The sequence below is a fragment of the Gossypium arboreum genome, chromosome 3 (genome assembly GCF_025698485.1).
Source record: "Gossypium arboreum isolate Shixiya-1 chromosome 3, ASM2569848v2, whole genome shotgun sequence".
NCBI classification, from domain to species: Eukaryota; Viridiplantae; Streptophyta; class Magnoliopsida; order Malvales; family Malvaceae; genus Gossypium; species Gossypium arboreum.
The window spans coordinates 139,186,511-139,201,477 of NC_069072.1; the positions used below are offsets into that span (position 1 = coordinate 139,186,511).

A 14,967-nucleotide genomic window follows, 5' to 3' on the forward strand; every position below is an offset into this window, starting at 1 on the left:
AACACCTCTTCAGGAGTTTTGGAGAAATCACATCGAATAACCAAGTTTTGAAGCTTTCACGTTAATAATCTGTTAAACTAATGAATGGAGGGCTTCAAACAAAGCCAACAATTGTTTCGGGTTTACCTATTTATTTTAAATATATAATACAGAACACTCCGATAAATATAATATATCATAAAGCTGATTTTGTCTTTGCCTTTCTACATTTATTTTAGGCGAGTTCATGTCAGATCTATCTTTTTATTTCTTACTCTGCAGAATATTGTTGGGGATGGGGGTTAATGGGCTTAGCTTGAATTCGGGGCAGATTTATTTTAATCGTCCTGTTGTATTAGATTTTCCTTCTTATTCCACCGCGCGAATATCTTTGTCATATCCCGCTTGGTATAAGCTATTCCGTGGATATCCCCTTGTATCCCGTCCCGGTTCAGAATTGTGACTGCCCCGTTCAGTTGTTTTAGTGTCCGGTTCAGTTTTTTTATGCTTCTGGACCGGAATACCTGTCATACTTATTCCAGGCAGGGATATCCTATTCGAGGGATATACCGCCTTGAGGATATCCTTGCAAGGGATATCCTGACTCGGGTATATCCCATTGCAAGTATATCCAGCGTTGGTTTAGGGTTTTTTGGGCTATTATTATGTGCAAACACATAAAACCATCATGACTAAAAAGATAGGCCCAAAAACGAAACAGGCCCTAAGCAAAACAAAAGCATGGAAAAACAGGCCTAATTAATTTATTTTTGTAAAATTATTTGAAACAAAGAGTAATACGATTCAAATAAAAGCTTTTACTCTTGGGGTGGCCCATCCTCAGGAATCAAAGTATTTGACTTAGAATTTCCAAAATCCAGTGAAGCATATCGGCAACCTGTACCCTTTCCGCTTCGTTTTGGGCGACTAGCATCAGCATAGTGTAAGAATGGAGTCGGGGGCGAAGGAGGATGGGAAATGTGTGAACTTTAGGTATTATGGGGGATGGGCAACACCTAATATATACTTCTTGGGGTTTGCTGGGTTTGTGAAGTTTGGCAATATCCGTATCGGTGGACTTTCCGGAATTTACAATGCGCATAATTATTGTTTAGGTTGGGTTTGAAGTTCTTTTACTTGTCTATTTTGTGTTTATTCTAGAGTTCTTTTAATGGTAATTGTTTATTTACTGGAAGTGAGTGTAAAATATGTTATATTGATTCTTATTTAGGGTGGAGAGTTGAAGCTTTGAAACTGAAATGAATTAGCTTTTTCCTTGAGCAGGAGACCATGAAAGGTCACCTTATAATGAGAATACTATCAGGTCTGTGTATCATGTTCGGGAGTATGATGCTTACAAGCTCATGCACCTAGAGGAACTGATTGATATTTTCCTTTCACACGATTGGCCGTTCGGCATTGCTGATTATGCGAACTGCAACAACTTGTTGACCATTCCTGGTTGCTTGTTGGTTGAAATATATTTCCTAGATCCAGCAAGGTACTCTTGGATGCAAGCCAGCTGCTCAGCTGCTCGAAAAACTCAAACCATCCTACTGTTTTTCAGCTCAGTTGCACTGCAAATTCACCGCTGTTGTTGAACATGAAGAGGGTGGTTGAGTGACAAAATTTCTTACACTCGATAATTGCCTTCCAGGGCACAAGTTCTTGCAGGTATCTATCATAAGTTCTGACCATTTCATTTATGTTCTTTCTTTTGGTCTTTGCTGAAAGCTAATTAATGAATTTGGCTTTCTCTGATCTTTTAGATTATCGTTGATATTTAATCTGATCCAGGACCTTATGAGGTTCAATACGATGAAGATTGGCTGGCAATAACACAGAAATTGAACCGTCGTTCCTTTGACCTTCCGACGAGGAGACTTTGGGTGTGTGTATATGTGACTTTTTTGTTTTGACCATGCCACTCATCTCGCTCTCTCTCTCTCTCTCTCTTGGGTGGGGTGGGCTAACATTTTATTTGAAAATGTGCAATTTTCTATTTTTGCAAGTACTATTACTCTACAAGAACTAGTGAGCCGACAACTGCTGTTCTAATATGTAGGAGAACACAGCTTGACATGGAAGATTGTCGTCAATGGGTTAAGAGCAGGATGGAAGACAGAGGAGCCAAACCTTGTGAATTTTCTCAAACAGATCCACCTCACAAACCCTCTGATTCAGTTTCAAACGCTACTTTTTCTGGTAAATAATATGGTGGAAGTTTGATGCTTTTCCTTCTTTGAGGTGCTAAAAGTATCTCCATTAATGGTTCTATCTTTTGGATTTAAGAAACTCACCATATATGTTTGCATATTTATGCCACTTATCACTATCATGATTAGGCATCTCGATATTACTGTCACAGTCGTTACAAAACACTATCCTTCATTTTCTATCTTCTTTTAGCTCAATTAATTGTTGGTTAGCGAATGCATTCTTTTTTATTTAGATTTGCTACTAGAATAATTGATATAGGTATTCAATTAATTGTTGGTGATGGTCCTCTGACTCTTTTTTTCACTCCAAACTATCAAACTGGATGAATTCTAATGTTTGTTAGTCAGTTGTTTCAACTCAGTTTTGCCCTTTGATTTTTATTTGATCAATAGGGACTATGCCTAACAAGAAATCCGGAGGAACCTTCACATATTGTATCCATGTTCGACTACTTATGGTCTAAAACTATTGCTACAAAATTTTCTTCCAGCTTCAGAGTGAACTCTATTTATCAACCAATAAAACCTGCTTGTATTGTCTATGTTTCGCCGACTCTTTCATTTTTCTTTTCTTGAAGTACTTGGGTTTGACACTTGTGTTTGACATATCACTGGACATTGTTTGGGGATATTAGCCGAGCCTTCAAATATATGGAAAAGCATACGCAAAATTAAACATATCAGTGTTGCTTACATACCCTTATTTGACACTCACACCCGTGTAGTGTATTGCAATTGAAAAAAAGAAGCGTTACAAAGGAGAAAAAGAAGAGGAACCCATATTATTAATTTTCCTTTTATGTGCAAAGATCATTGTTGGTATGTTCGGTTTATTTTTCTTTGTTCAGCATTTCTAGTATTTCTGTTCTGGGTTTTATTGATTATTTTCTATCATCCTCTAGACTGCCAAAAGCGGAGGTGGAAGTTTGCCAACGCAAATTGAAAAGTTTTATGAGGTTAGATGCTAATATGTTTTTAGTTTTCAAATGAAAAGGTTACTAGTCAATTTATCTCTTATTTTATGATGGCTCTTACGTGCAGGCAATTGGTCTGGAAGTGCAGAATGGATATGGTTTAACAGAAACAACACCTTGCATTGCTGGTCGACAACCTCATTATAATGTAAGACAGCTGTAGGTCTTTCTATTATAATATTCAACCGAAACTATTCTCTTTCTTCCATGCTACCTCTGATAGAACATGTGATTTCTCCTAAGCAATGTGAATAAATTCTTAAAAAGAGAACTGATAGTTGTATATCGGTAAATTCCCCTAATGTTACTGTAATTATAACTTTATAATCTTACACTTTTTTTTCCCTTTAAATTTGTGTAATTTCTTAAGTGTTTGACATGAGAAAATATGAAAACTTGATGAACACTCCATCAGCCAGGCACAAAAGCGGATGCAAATACAAGAAGTCAAAATGCCTAAAATAGTATTGCGAGTGCTATTGCGTATGTTTTAACTTGGTATCCCCATGTTACTTATGTTGCTCCCAATTTCCTTTTTTATTTTTAAGAACTTGTATTCAAGATCCATGTGTAATATACACCTGGATATAGATATGTTATATGACTCTCCAAGTGTATAAAAAAAACTCTTTAAATTATTGAACAAATCAGTGTTAGACATAAACTGACAATACTCAAGTTTGTGTTTAATATATGGTTGTCATCTTATTTCCTTTTTGGATGAAAAGTCAACTTGTTAACATGATATAGTGTATGAACTTAATTACCTCTAATCAATCCGACTGCACAAACATTCTTCATTTATTTTTAGGCTAAGGATGCCACTGTGAGGATTGTGACAATTCTTTTGGCAATAAGTCGGGTAATTTCTAAACTTGAAAATGATTTAACATATCTATAATGGACACATTTCTGGATCGTAGGGGTGAAACCAGAATTTTTTTTGGGATCGAGACTAAGTTACACATTTTTGTATGAGCTAAAATATATTAGTTTATAACTTTATATTTTTTAGAATGATTAAATCAAAATTTCATTATTTTGAGGGTCAAACTATAATTTCACCATGAATTAACTTGTAATTTTATAGATTTTGGGATCTATAACCCTGCCTCCCCTCCCTTCCCCATGCTGAATCTGATGCTCCCACCCGATCATTTGTAACATGGACCATTAAATACTTATTTGTCCTGATTTTAATGATGAATGCTGGCCCTAGCTGTGATGCTTACATACAAGTATTATATACCCAATTATTAGTGACTAACTAACTTCACCATGCTGGAGCTACAGAATCAATTTTCCAGAGAGTGGAAAAACAGCAGAATCAGTCTCATGAGATGCTAAATACAGCTCAAGTTATGTCTGACAGCACCTTGGCCGGGACTGCTAATTCGTTTTCATCAATGTGGGAAAAACTCGTCTGACATCCTCCTTCAAGATTACATGATACGAGGGACTGTCAAAATGTCTCACTGGCTGAATCAGAAAAAGGAACTAGCCTTCATTGCTACTCCTCTGCCTTGAGTCCTAAGCAACCATGTCGGAGTAAGGAGATTGATAATATCTGTGAGATCATGGTAGATGGTTTTCCTGACTACCACATGGAAACCTCCAACCCCATCGACACAGTGAAATCTGGCTCGGGTTTGGGGCTCTATAATGGTGAATGACTTTGATTTTTTTTCTTTTGTACAATTTGTTATGGTAATAAAATTGTGTGTTATGCCTAATAAAATTGATGAATGGATATCCCTCCAATTATGTTATCTCCTGACTACCACATGGAAACCTCCAACCCCATCGACACAGTGAAATCTGGCTCGGGTTTGGGGCTCTATAATGGTGAATGACTTTGATTTTTTTTCTTTTGTACAATTTGTTATGGTAATAAAATTGTGTGTTATGCCTAATAAAATTGATGAATGGATATCCCTCCAATTATGTTGTCTCCATATTTTGCCTGAAATTTTATGAATTTATGATGTTATTTACATTACCAGAGGCTCCAATGCATATGACCTTTGTGTTTGTGTGTATTTTGTTGTTGCAAGTACCATCCGTTTTCTTTTAATTATTTTGCTTTTATGCGTCTCACGTTTGCACTTTAATTTTGACTTAGGCTCATTTTTCTATAGGGGCTGTAGAAACTTAGAAAATAGATTCTTATACATTCTGCTAATTAGTTTACACCTATAAAGAGAGGAATTCACACAAACAAGGAAAAACATCCCTAAAAATCAGTAACTTCCTAAGAATCAGTGACTCAGATTAGTTTCTATTTACAAGAGAACTCCTAGTAATAAGGTAAGTTTTCTGTCCTTAATTTTAGGAATTCCAACACTCCCCCTCAAGCTGGAGTGTAGATGTTTATCAAACCCAGCTTGCCAACAACTTCTTCAAACATGTTTCTGTTCAAACTTTTAGTTAATACATCTGCAACTTGTTGTCTAGTAGGTAGGTAGGTGATGCACACTTCTCCTGAGTGTATTTTTTCTTTTATAAAGTGGCGATCTATTTCCACATGTTTGGTGCGATCATGATGCACAGGATTATGTGCTATGCTGACAGCTGCCTGGTTGTCACAGTACATCTTCATAGGCCTGGTGTAAGGCACTTTTAGTTCCCCCATAAGTCTTTGTATCCAAACTCCTTCGCATATACCATGAGATAGTGCTCGATACTCTGCCTCTGCACTGCTGCGTGCTACAACAGGGGCATTTTAGTACGGTTTAGTTTCATTTGTTATAAGAGAGGGATTTAAGCTCATTATTAGTGAGTGCTCTTGTAGGATAAAGCATTTCGCATCTATATATTTTTGGGATCTTTGCTTATTTAGCAATTAAAATCTAATTTGCCTAAGCCCTGATCTGATTTCTAAACTGGACAGTTTTTGAGGGTTCATAAAACTTAATTGAGTTATTGCTTTTGCATTTTAGTATTGCAAGAACTTTGCTGAAAGAGTGCTGTAGCAGGAAGGTAGTTCGGTCACATTTGAAAGGTTCATGTTGCCCTAATTTTTAATGATGCTTGAAGATGATTTTTGCTTGCGGTATTCTGCTTCGTTTTGCTTTCTTTTCAATTTGCTCACACTGGAACAATTGGTCTCTTTGTGGTCTATGTTGTTGGGGGTTGAATATTTGTCGTAATACGATCAATTAGAGACTTTTGTTTTCCATCTGTGTGCCATAGGTGGTACGTGACAATCTTAAAACAGTGAAGGCAATTGCTTTAGAGTACGTGGGATACTACCGTCAGATGTGGACACTTTGGAGCCTAATCTCATTGAAGGGAAAGTTTTGAGTTCGCTATCTGATTCATAAGAGAAAAAGTTGTTGACCAAATATTTGTATGCTTTGCTTCTCCATTCATTTTCTGGACTTTTCTGCAGCTTAAAAACAATAACAGAATATTTAAATTATTTATGTTATTATGCATAGACAATGTGCTGATTATTGCCCAATGATAAACTTTTGCTTGTGCAAGCATCAATAAAGAGGGGAATGTGCTCCATGTAATTAGTTATTTGATTTGTTGAAGCTATTTGTTAATTTAGATGATTTGATTATGCACTTCTACATGTACCCTTGATCATCTCTTTCAAAATGCCCTTTTGAATGCATTCAGATCTTGCATATGCAGTTTGATTTGTTTAGCCTCTGTTACTGAGATTGTCCATTTAAAATTATTTGATGATAAACTTCCCTTTACCTGTGGTGGCCATATTTTCAGCACTATTGAATTTAGTCTTTTGGTCTCTGTCTGGATCTTTAGGCACTAGATTTGAAGCCAAACTATGTGCGTGCTTGGGCAAAACATGGGTATCAGTTACGCCAACCAGGTTTGTTATATCTTACATTGTTCTCTCATTGTCTTGAATTTCATGAAAAGGGAGCTCCAATTACTCTACCCCTCTAAATATTTTATTTTACCGATGAAAATAAAAGAAAAATATTATAATATTTTTATGTTATAAAACAAAAACCCAAAGTTTCTCTCCGTTAAATCAAGATCCATTGTCATTTGCTTCTTTCTCTCTCTCGAAAAAGGAAAAGAAAAGGTTTGAATTCATGAATCAGCGGTAGCTTCTTCCGAACGAGTGAGTCGAGGTAGTGCTAGTCTTTCTTTTAAGGTATAAATTTTGATTCTTTAGAAAAATCTTGTTTTTCTTCATCTCTTTTTATTCTCTTTGGTTTCTGATCGAGGGAAATTTGTACCAAACTTGACATTAGTCCTTGTTCTTTTTAAATAATTCCTGATTCACCTGTGAGTTGGCAAATTCTGTTCATCCTGCATTTTCCCGGAAGCCAAACAGGAGACTTAAATGTTTTTAATTTCGACAATTTTGTTCTCTTAGGGAAATACTGAAAAAATACATGTCTTTCAGTTGATCCCTTTATTCTCTCCAATTTCCCCTTAATTTTTTTCTAACGTCTTTTTTCCTTTACTGGCTGTTAATTTCTTTCTTATTCTGTTCTGGCTTTATCTCTGTCATATTCCGACTCGGAATAAGCTATTATCCGGATATCCTGCCTTTTCTTATTCCGGTTCTGAATTTTTGGCTTCCGGTTTATGGGTTTTAGTGGCCGGTTCAGCTATTTTTTCTTGTCTGGACCGGCCAACCTGTCATACTTATTCCGGCCAGGGATATCCCGTTCAGGGATATCCCGGTTCGTTGTTATCCCGTATTGGTATATCCCGGCTTAGGTATATCCCATTCTGGGAATATCCCGATTCCCCACTTTTTTTTCCTCAAGTCTCTTTATCTTCTTTGTCTTTAATTTCTCAAAAAAAAAAAAAAAAAGCAATTTAAAGAAGGTATTAATTACCATAAATGTTACCGTTGTCACATGGGGATTTAGAAATTAAGTTTTCTCGCTTCCATTCATAGCTTCCTCATTTCTTCACCTATTCGAAATTTGAATCCTCAAATCTATCTCTTCTATCCATAGCACCCCATTTATTCGCCGACTCCCTCTCTCTCTCTCTCTCTCTCTGTCTTGAATTTCTTCCTCTCATTTTTTTTTCTAGTTTTGGGTCACGGAATGCCAAAAAAAAAAAAACACAGTAAGACGCTACACTAGGTTTTCTCTGCCGTTTCTGGTTTTTGTGTAAACTGGGACTTGTGGTGTGGTTTTTTTTTTTGGTTTGCTCCGTAATAAATGGTTGATACTTTCTTGATTTTTGGGTTCTATGCATTTGGAAAATATCGAAGTGATTGAAAATGTATAGATATAATCTTATATTACTTGCATTATAAAACATATCTACTGCCGTATAGCCTCCCTCATTCTACAAGCCGCGGCACCTCCACCTCACCATTCGACCTCCCTCTTTCAAATTCACTAAGGTATTTCTTGATTTAGGATTGAAGCTCATTGACTTTTGTGGTTATTGATTGTTATTTGCGTTCTTTGTGATTGATTACCACTTAATTTTTGTTGGTAAGCTTTCATGGAGTACTTCTCAATTTTTTTTAACTTATGTTTAATTACTTTTCTTCAATTTGTTATTACTCTTTCTTATTATCACTGATTCATACTCTGTTTGTGAAATTTGATTTATTCTAATTTCTAAAATCATCTAATTGTAACAATTTCAGCCATTTGCGGACACAGATGATGCTATATATACATACAACTTCCTATTTGTGCTGTTATGGTCCTTAAGTTCTTGGCGTCCTCAACTTGTTATTGAGTTCTTGGGTGAATTTTTCCTCAAAACCTTCCAGCATTTCATTTTTGACATAAATATTAGAGCAATAAACTTGGTAATTGAATTGTATTGTAATTAAAAATTTATATCCAAATATTCGGTTCCCAGTAGCTAATTTTTATTTGCTATAAAAATCCACATTGTACAGAAAAAAAATGCCATATCCTGAAAAAAAAGTTGGTTAACTGACTGAACCAACCGAAGTTAAGTTGGTTCAGTTCGGCTGGATATGGCACTCCAAGGCGGGTTGGTTATCCTAGGTTAATGTCAGTTAAGTTGGTTACATACAAATAACCGACTCGCTCACCCCCACAACTCTCTCATTCGGCATTTGAATTGAGTAAAAAGCTTTTGGAACCTTCATCCTTCCGGTTCCAATCCGTCGCATTTGATTTCCTCAGCTCAGCGGCCTTGCCTTGGATGGATTTCATTCTCTTCCTTCCCACAATCTCTGACTCTGTTACTGCCACTTAGAGTTGCCAGATTTTCAAACTAACTGACAGCCAATTTCTCATTTACTACCACTATCATTATTGCTAACACTATCATATCTGGTAAGAATAATAAGATCCTTCATTTTGACATTGAACGAACAAACAATTGATTGATTTATACATACCAAAGTTTATTAATGTTCTTTTCTCTCTGTACTAACAACGGATTACGTCTCCTGCTCTTTCTAGATCAATTAGTTATGTCTTACTCTCAAGTCAATGTTTGCATTCCTTCATTAATTTGATTGAAAATCTATCTTAGGTTTTTAGAGCTTAATCAAAAGTGTAGGCTTATTTGCTCTCTCTGGATCTCAGCTATTCTGCTGCGTTGTATTCAAGATTTTCAAGTATTTGTAGAGAGGGCGCGAGCAATGCTGCAGTGGATGGGGGATCAAGACGGAAAGTCACGATTGTAAGCGTGACCTAATCTGAATTTCACTTTTTGACTAGACTCACTCATTCACTCAGAGGTTTTTACTTGTTGCTTGCTACACTCTTCATAATTTTGCTCCCAGTATTTTTGTGCCACCATCCCATCCCAACCCAACCAAGCGCACTACTTGCTATAAGTTAATTTCTACTCCCACGCATCTCTCCCCCAACATTATATATAATTAGGGTTTTGGATAGTGATTTTTTAAGTGGTTTTGTTGAATTCTACCCCGAACGTTTTGTTTTTGTATGTATTGTAATTAATGTTTCGATAGTGATTCTTAATAGTTGATTTTAAATAAGTTGATGCTTTCATTTTTGTTTTTATAATATTTGTTGTCTTCTTGCTTGCAGTACTAATTGGAATATTAGATATTTATTGTATTTGTACAGTGAGTCAGTGATATTTATATTTAATTTAAATCTAATTTGATCTGGTATTCTTCGTTCATTTTTAATTTCAAAGTTTTAATTTTTTTAATATCGAATTGGCACAATGGATCTCGAATATTTAATATTTAAGTGTGTAGTTGTAACTTTCTACTGGTTTTCTTTGTTATTAGTCTGTCGCTACATTTTGAAGCCAGCAGATAGTTGGGTTTCTATTTGCTAATGTTGGGTAGTAATTCTCCTTAAAAACTAATGAAAAGCATGATCATCTTTTGTACCTATCTTCATCTGTTTTATGCAATTTAAATTAAGGGTCCCCTTCATAATGTTGATAGTTGATTGGACAGAGAGATTATAACTTGATCACCAATCTATCGTAAGATTTTTGTATTTAGTTGCAGGCAATTGTTCATTACCTCTCATTTTTCCACTGGTTTGGTTTCCTCCATTGCACTAGCTTGGTTTCTTTTCCACTGATTTGATTTTTTTTCCTCTAGCAAGCCTTATTAAGATTGTGTATAATTCTTTTGCCTTCAATGTTTTGTCTCTTTTCTTTTGCCTTGAATGTTTAAATGAGAAGTGGAAGCAGGAGCTATCATCTCTCTAAATCTCTAATGAAACTGCATTATCTAACTTGAGCCTTACAAAAAAAAGGCCATCAGAAATGGGGAATTTTAGGTCTTACAAGGAAACTAGAGGGCAGGGTGTACGGTGAAAAAAACACACGCTAGAGTAGGAAGAGAGTTTTCGTGAAAGAGAAACCGTAAGTTTTCTCTGGCGTTTCTGGTTTTTGTGATTTTTGAAATTCGCTGCTTCAACGGAGACTCATTTCAGGTATCAATCTCTTTTTTAGTTTCAGCTCCATGCTTTTTTACTTGTATTTCAGTGGATTTTTCTTAGGGTTTTTGGTTTTCAGCTTTAGAAACTGTTTCGTTTGTCTTTCAGATCTATAGATGTCGGTCTTGTTCTTCATTTTTGTTTGTTTATCGTCTACTATATGTTGTTCTTTATTTTTGGATTGCTTGTTTCCCTCTGTTTAATATTATAGCTTTTGTGTTATTATCTATTTTTTTTTAAATCTTTGCTTAGCAGAATACTAATTGCCTAAACAAAAAGCATCCGTATGTAAATCGTTTACTGCATCTATGTTGGCTTGATTTTAGTTCTAGGAACCCGGTGGGAGTTGTGACGCATGTAGAGTTTATTTGGTAGTTTTTCTGGATGGTAATAACACGTCTTTTTAATTCGTTGTGAGTTGTGACATTCTGTTTCTTAATTTTCTCAAAAAGTCTGTACTTTAGTTTTAAAAAAATAATAATAATCTAATTGGGATGCTTGTTGATATTGATAAGTATTGGAGAATTTTAACGGATTTGCTAATTGCAAAGGTTTTTGTCGATTTGGGCTTCATGATCATTTACGGTGGAGATTGTCATGATTGTGTATGCATGTATGATTTCTTTTTCATACTGCTAGGTGCCTGCATTAGTCAGTAAGTATTAGGTATTTTTTCTTTAAAATAGTTGGGATTATTTGAGTTCTGTTGGGTATGATTTGGAAATGGATTTTGATTGGAAGTTTTAGGTAGACCCATGGTTTCTTTTTATCCCATTATATGGTTTCTGTTTGTCCATTAAATAGAATGATATGAATTGTTGTAAGGATGATGGTTGGTTGAGAAGCTTGTAATGCTTGATAGTATTGCTTGTGTTATTAGATCTAAATGGTGTCCATTGGTGCCAATTAAGGTATGCTTCATTCCATCCATTCCTTATTTCCTTTTTGTTTTCATTATTCTCTCTTCCTCCCCTTTTTGTTTTCATTATTCTCTCTTCCTCCCTTCTCGTACTTCGCGGATTCTCTTTTGTCTCTTCCCTGCTTCGTGGGAGAGTCATTACGGGTACGAAAATTTACTTTAACTGTGTATTTGCCTTTTCATGTATATTTTTAATTTCAGATCTATGGCTCTCTTCTTTTTTTTTCTGTTGGTTTTTTGGTTTTCATCTTTAGAATGAGTATGTCTCTACCTTTTCATCTCTATTTTGATTTTCAGATCTATGCGTCTTTGCTTGTTTTTCTGTCTACTTTTGTTTGAGTTTTTGGTTCTCAGCGTTATGAAAAACTGTTTTGGTTCGTCCTTTCAAATCTATTGATGTTTGTATCGTTGTTCTTTAGTCAATTTATTGACTTCAATGTGTTTTTTTTGCTTACCATTTGTCTTTTTGCCTTTTCATTTCTGTTTTGGGGTGGTTTGTTTAGATGGGATGGTTTCGTGGTTTTTGGATTGGGTTCGTGTTCTTTTTGTTCTGGTCCTGCTGGGCCATTGGTTTTTTGCCACTCGGGATAGTTGTCCTGGTTTTTTGGGCTGGGAGAATGGGCATGGTTTTGGGGTTTCTGCTCAGTTTCTGTGACTTGTGATAATGGACATTTTTTCATAGTTTATTCTCTTCTCATTTTCCTTTTTTCTAACATTTCTTCCCCCTTTACTCTCTCCTTTTTTCTGCCCGTCTCATTTCAAATTTTTCCTCTTACGTTTTTTAGCTTTTTTGTAACTGACGCCCAAAGGAATGCAAAGACACTTTGCCGTTTCTGTTTTTGGGATTTTTGGAATCCCTTGCTTCATAAGGTATGAATCTTTGCTTCAACATTGTCTTTTCCGTTCTCTGTTTTTAATTTAAGAACTATGCTTTTGTAATTTTATTTCTTGGTTTATTTTATGGTTTTCGGTTCTTATTCCTCAGTTTTAATTTAAGATCTAGTTTTATTTTTTTTCTTCCTGCTTGTGTTAATTTTTGTTCTTATTCCGCTAAAGGGATTCTGGGGCTTGCGAGTATTTGGGCATTCACATTTATTTTTTACTGTTTCTAAAATTTCTATGATTTTTATGTATATTTTTAATATTATTTTATATAATGATAGAATTTGGCTTTGGGATAAGCTTGTCTGATAACTGGGCAAATTCATATGATGAGTAAGTCTGGTAGCCTTGAAGAAGTTCACTTTATAACCTCTTTTAATTCTACATGAATGTTTCGGTTGTGAAAACTTGTAGGTTCCTCAGCGGTCGGACGCTTCAAGGGGTGTCTATGTATTTTCTGATATGAATCCATATGTTGGTCATCAAAATCCTTTAAAAGAAGGTCAAGAGCTATTCAGGAAAGGACTTTTGAGTGAAGCAGTGCTTGCCCTAGAGGCTGAAGTTATGAAAAATCCTGAGAAAGCTGAAGGTTGGAGATTGCTAGGAATAACCCATGCTGAAAATGATGATGACCAGCAGGTAATCCACTTTGCCCTAGTTTGTCAGAGTTGGATAGTTCATGTGTATTCTTACACCAAAAGACATTGTTTTTGTGTTCTTTAATACTACAAGAATTTCTATTAAGAGATGTGACTGCTTGTCTAGTTCAGCCATCTGTTCAGCATCTTTGATTATGATTCTTTGCCTGGCAAGGTTGACCATTTACCTTTCTATTCTACCTAAATCTAAATCATTTTTAATCTTGTCTAATGCCCTGTGAATACCATCATATCTTAGGAAACAGAACAACCTATTGATTAAGCAAGCAAGAAAACCTTTTGAACACAAAGGATCTATTATCTTGTACCGCTACATTTTGTGTTTTATTTGCTGGCTTGATATAGCCATGGTGGTGTACCATGCAATGTTCATTTCTTGTATATGAAAACTTCTACTGGAAAGGGATAGAAGGAGCTATTTTTCGTTTAAACATTGAAGTTTGCAATATGATTGGTATTACGTTTATCTTAGTGGCCTGAGGCTTCAGTCAGAGTAGCAGATCTAAGGCCGCAGTCTTTGCCTGGCTGCTAATGTTCTGCATCTAACCTATTATTGTTTGTTGTCACATGAACTAGTAGTGCATTACATTTCACTTATCATCCGCTTCTATTTATTCTTGAACCATGTCAAAACCTTTTTGGCCTAATTGAAATTAATTTGAATGGATAAGGTTCCATCTTAAACTATGTCTATATCAAGCCTATGAAGTGTAATGTTTCACATTTATTGCAAATTGTTTTGGATGATTAATGTGTCTGCTTGTCATTATCTTGAGACTTACATGGATGATGCTAGACCTTTTTATACTTCTGTTATTCTTGATTAATGCATCTGCAGTTTTATGTGGTTTTTACTGGGGTCCATATATTTGACTTTGTAGAAAAAATGTAGTTCACTGATTAGATATCTCTGTACAGGCTATTGCAGCAATGATGCGTGCTCAGGAGGCCGATCCTACCAATCTGGAAGTACTTCTTGCTCTTGGTGTGAGTCATACAAATGGTTCGTGAATGCTTATCCCTTTAATCAAGGTGAGATTAAAATTTTGGAGTGTCAAACAAATAATACTGTTTGAAAAGTTCAGAATTGGAACAGACTGCTGCTATAAAGTATCTGTATGGATGGTTACGTCATCACCCAAAGTATGGTACTCTTGCGCCGCCGGAGCTTGCTAATTCTTTGTATTATGCTGATGTAAGTACACTAGGGTATAATTCTTTGTTTTTTTGGTTGGTTTTTGTCTTTTGGAACAATGCCTTGATATTGCAATCTTGGTTTGAGTGTAAGCCGCTTCCTCTAATGCTACTGTGGGATAGTTTGCTTATGTTGTGAATGCTGTGATTACAAGAGTGTATTTTTGCATATGATTTCCATGACTGCAATGATTATATGTTGGACTTAGAGTTTTACATACGGTGACAGGATATAATTTTCCTTAAGATTCCTAACATTACATTTTGGAAATG

At 35.5% G+C, this 14,967-nt stretch overlaps 1 long non-coding RNA gene and 2 pseudogenes across 1 annotated transcript; all 3 read left to right on the plus strand.

The window, feature by feature from the left end:
- The first annotated feature begins 780 nt into the window (after nt 1–780).
- Nucleotides 781–3,819, plus strand: LOC128279311 (lariat debranching enzyme-like; annotated as a pseudogene).
- Nucleotides 3,820–7,313: 3,494 nt separating this feature from the next.
- LOC108475597 (uncharacterized) lies at nt 7,314–8,997 on the plus strand. The gene is made up of 2 exons (XR_001869994.2): nt 7,314–8,522; nt 8,775–8,997. It is a non-coding gene; the product is annotated as an uncharacterized LOC108475597 (long non-coding RNA).
- A 935-nt stretch (nt 8,998–9,932) lies between these two features.
- Nucleotides 9,933–14,967, plus strand: part of LOC108463737 (lariat debranching enzyme-like) — a 28,892-nt pseudogene continuing 23,857 nt past the window's right edge.